The sequence below is a fragment of the Sinocyclocheilus anshuiensis genome, unplaced genomic scaffold, assembly GCF_001515605.1.
Source record: "Sinocyclocheilus anshuiensis isolate Anshui unplaced genomic scaffold, SAMN03320099.WGS_v1.1 scaffold23, whole genome shotgun sequence".
Lineage (NCBI taxonomy): Eukaryota > Metazoa > Chordata > Actinopteri > Cypriniformes > Cyprinidae > Sinocyclocheilus > Sinocyclocheilus anshuiensis.
In genome coordinates, this window is record NW_015552545.1 from 1,588,379 (window position 1) to 1,593,061 (window position 4,683).

The 4,683-nt window shown below is 37.6% G+C and overlaps 1 protein-coding gene across 2 annotated transcripts in view; it reads right to left on the reverse strand.

Moving 5' to 3' along the window:
- The window catches only part of LOC107664087 (cadherin-18-like), a 66,789-nt gene extending 66,194 nt beyond the window's left edge, over positions 1–595 (reverse strand). For both annotated transcript variants that reach the window (XM_016454546.1, XM_016454545.1), the window contains exon 1: positions 479–595. The gene's annotated coding sequence lies outside the window, so the exon portion shown is untranslated. The remainder of the gene's footprint in view (positions 1–478) is intronic.
- Between the last annotated feature and the right edge of the window lie 4,088 nt (positions 596–4,683).

Consider the following 4,683-nt stretch of genomic DNA (forward strand, 5'->3'; position numbering starts at 1 on the left):
AAACAATGTTCAAGCATTTTCACATGTTTTGAAGTCCACTGTAACCATTTCTTCTTTATTATCTGAATGAAACAAAAAACTAACTAAACTATTTGGAAAGAATATAAGAAAGAAAGAAAGAAAGGTTGTAATCCTTTTTTGTCAAGGCAATCAAGAAACACTAAAGAATCAGACACAAGGGCTTTCAACAGCTGCACTTGCTGTGCTGTTTGTTCACTGGAAAGTGAGACAGAGCTTTGAAGATTCGCATGTGGCCACAATAAAGTGCTGGAGTAATGAGAGGCACAGATCAATGGACAGACACTGCCTTCCTTCCCTCATCCCACTGCTCCGTTTTGTCTACAACCAGATGTACACTAGATCAACTCTCAGACTTTCACTAAATACAGCCTCACCACAAGCCAGACAAACAGAGGCAGCACTCACGATTCAATCAGCAGATGAATAAAGATAAAAAACACACAGAGTGCCCTCTTACCTTCTCAGTCTTTCCTTAAAAGATGACAAGGTTTTGGAATATGGAGGAGCACTCCTAACGTCCCTCCACATTTTTTAAGTCACACAGAGAGTATGTGTGCAGCAGCTCAATCCAGTCCAGAACAGAACCGCTAGAGCTCCCAAATCTGCCAGCCTGCTGCAGCTCAGGAGGTGCGCTCTGATTGGCCAGCTACACACGCTGTCATATCCACACACACACACACACAGAAAGTGAGCTCTGCTTTATTCCCCTCTCACATTTCCTACCCATTCGCTCACTCTCTCTCTCTCTTTGTCTCGCTTTACATCTCTGACTCTACCTTGCTCACCTTATCTTTTAGTCTCTTTCTCTCTCCCCTTCCATTAGCAGCCAGAAGAGGCACACATGTTCTCAATGGTGAGCAGTGCAGGCAGTGTTTGGTTTAAGGCAATAATGTGGCTCCAGAAGGAAACCTAATTAATAATATAGAGGGAGCATGGGGGAAGCAAGAAGGATGTGAAGCCTGTGTACGCAGAGCCCCTCAAGACTAAAGGCCATTTTTTTTTCTTTCAGAAGGAAGGCTACCCTGTCAACTCATAACATAACAGAGGGCATCAGGAACAGGGCGGTAGCTCTGTGGAAAGGTAAAATGAAAATGTGATAAAACAAAGGCCTTGAGGGAAAAGAAGGAGCTTTATTTACCGCAACTTCGAGTCATCAAACTCTCAGCTTGCTCTCGGAGGCCATCCATCATTTACCTCCAGGTCTCCCCCTTTCTTTGAAGCCTCAGCACAGGTTGATGATTTATCTTTTCTACTCTATTTACAATCCCCCCACCCCTTTGTCAGCTCCGCTGGTGTCCTTGCAGGTGGGCTTGAGAATGACTTATGTAAAATGATGCTGCACTAAGATTATCATGTTAAATGCTGTCATGAAAATATGCACATCATTTTTGATGCCAATTTTAAATTACAAATATCGTAATTCATAATAAATCATATAATATATAATATGATATAATATAATATAATATAATATAATATAATATAATATAATATAATATAATATAATATAATATAATATAATATAATATAATATAATATAATATAATATAATATAATATAATATAATATAATATAATATAATATAATATAATATAATATAATATAATATAATATAATATAATATAATATAATATAATATAATATAATATATTAAGAAAATTCTTCTTTATCTGAGCAACTTTGCATTCTGGTTGTCAAATACACTTTTGTTTTTGCAAAAACAAAACTATTTTATCACCAGCTAAGCATGACATAGCTAAAGCCGTATCAGAATTATAAAACAATTAATGACCAGGATAATATAATATAATATAATATAATATAATATATTAAGAAAATTCTTCTTTATCTGAGCAACTTTGCATTCTGGTTGTCAAATACACTTTTGTTTTTGCAAAAACAAAACTATTTTATCACCAGCTAAGCATGACATAGCTAAAGCCGTATCAGAATTATAAAACAATTAATGACCAGGTGTCAAGTTTATGCTATGATAAACACAGATTTGCAAGATCATTTTGGAAAGAAAAAAAAAGTGCTGAAATCGAATGGCTTGTTGAAACATAACTCTTAACTGTTAAGCTAAAACTATTGACTTTCGTAAGTGTTACGAAGTGATAATGAAACAAAACACATCACCTTGACAGTTCAACAGCTCACTAACTATTAGAAACATTACTGATGGTGTTTGTGAAGACATGCACAAGACAGCAAATGGGAGTTTGGATATTGAATACAGTAGACCAGATCACTGCTCAGCAAATTGAGGGAAAAAATGGATTATGCACTTGGATGAATCTTATGTCAAATTCTTAGGTGGAGTTTAAGCATGAGTGAGTGTCAATAGTGGTGATAAATGACCACATTCACTCAAAGATTTGAAATAGATTCCCCTTTTTTACTGTTCCTTTTTATTATTATCATTTTTTTTTGTTCTATAGATCTATTTTTGCAATATTGTAAACAATATACAGTAAATTCCTTACATTGTTATCATTCCTTAATTATGTTCATAATTTATGCTTGAATACATGCCATTAACTGGATTATTTGTTTTATCCTAGAACTGTACATTTCTGCCATGGACATTACTTTGACATGGTCACCTCTGATAACAAATTACTCTTAATTTTAAAGTAGAAACATCTCCCCTAAACATCTCCTCTAAAGCTACTTTGAAACAATTATGTATTGTGAAACCAAATGTTGAGACGTATTTCAGATAAAGAGTATTAAAGTATTTTTGTTTACACATTTCAATTGTATGGAAAATATCCATCAAGCTGAATTAACATTTGAGTAAACTTTATATAGTGAAGACAATATTTCAGAGTAAAAATTGAAGTTTTATCCCTAAAATTAATGGAAAAAAATATATTTTAAAACTAATTCAACACAATTCATAATAAAAAAAAATGCTGTGTGGTAAATGGCAAATAAATAACATTTTCATTGGCATGAATTAATCTAATTTAATTCATAATATATTTAAATCAATCTAATTTAAACCGTTTGTGTAGAAAATTATTTTCCTTAGTGTATAAAACCATGGTCCGAAATAGATTGATGCACCAAACTAAAGTATTAAGTGACAAAAGAACGTGGTGCAAACGGCTTTGTGGAAAATACTTTTCCTGCAATTTCTTTTTGCGGTGTATCAGAGAAGGAAAACAAAAACCAATACATCCAAAAGGACAACATTTTAGACTGAAAGGATCCCTGAACCAAAAAATAAACTTAAATTCACAGTGAACCCCATGGTTTAGAAAAAGAGGACTAGTGAAAAACTAAAGGACTGAATCTTCACAACTGAGATACCTTTTGACTGGATTTGAGAGTAAAGATGCCTGCAAGAGGATTGTGATCTTCAAAAAATAGCATCTGAATTCAAATTCACTGTGCAAATAGCACCAAAAGCAGGCTACATTCCAACAGGAAAAGCTCTGATTTTACAATTCTGCTTACATAATATGATATAAACATCTCAATCCAATATCTCCATTCAGAGCTCCATTGAGATGCATGTTTAATTGGGTTGGGGTGGAGGATTTGTCCCGAGGCCTGTCCTCACATGCTTTCATATCACGTTAATCCTGTATTACCCACCAGAGCTGCTCATGGCAAAACAAAAGACCACATTGCACATTGCCCTACTGTCCTTCTCTAAAAAAGGTGCTGTATGTAAGTTTTTGACTCTACTAAAGCATAAAAATACCATAATATGTTTGCAGATATTAAAGAAGCATGCTAAGTTAAAATACTTGTTTATCTGAAAAACAATGCTACAGTCAGTTATTCTCCTTTGAAAATCCGGGCCGGAATGTAGGTCTCTGTTTTGGTTTGTGAAACCCGCCCACTGCCAGTTTACCCAATTGTATTTCGGGACCCAGGTTTGCCAGTTGGTGGAAAACACAGCGTATTTCAATTAATTAATCGTCAAGTGCGCTCGTTCCTGTTGGTGTCGTCAATCTGGCAACCTGCGTGTGCGTCAAGTCTGAGGAAGAGGGGCCGTGTGAAAAAAACACTCTCCAATATTTTTAATTTGGACTGCAATACCTAGTTCAACCACTCGGTGTCAATCCTACATACAGCACCTTTAAGATTATTCCAGTGTCAATGCCAACAACCAAAGAGAGAGAGAGAGAGAAAGAGATAGATGTTTTTCAATTATATGACATACAACATGAAAATTGTTCTGCCCCTTCTCCCTTCTCCTTTGAATAGTCTTTTGTTTTTCCGTTGTTCTCCCTGCGGTATGAGGACTGCCCTGCTGTCAAGCTCGCCGGCCGCGACGTTGTCAAGCCTGCCGGCCGCTCTGAAGTCAGGACCGCCGGCCGCCCCTGAGCTCGCTCCTGTGTCGGCTCCAGCCCCCGAGTTTAGCCCATGGAGGGCTCCTGTTCCCGAGTTTATCCCAGTGAGGGCTCCTGTCCCCGAGTGTAGCCCAAGGAAGGCTCCAATCCCCATGTCCAACCCAAGGAGGGCTCCAGTTCCCACGTCCAGCCCAAGGAGGGCTCCAGTCCCCAAGTCAAGCCCAGGGAGGGCCACAGTTCCCAAGGATTTTTTTTGGGGGGTAGTAGGGGTCCATCCGTGGAGGCCGGGCCGAGTGCCGAGGCCAGGCTCCCGAGCTCCCTGCTTCGCCATGGCCTCCTGAGTTCCCTACTC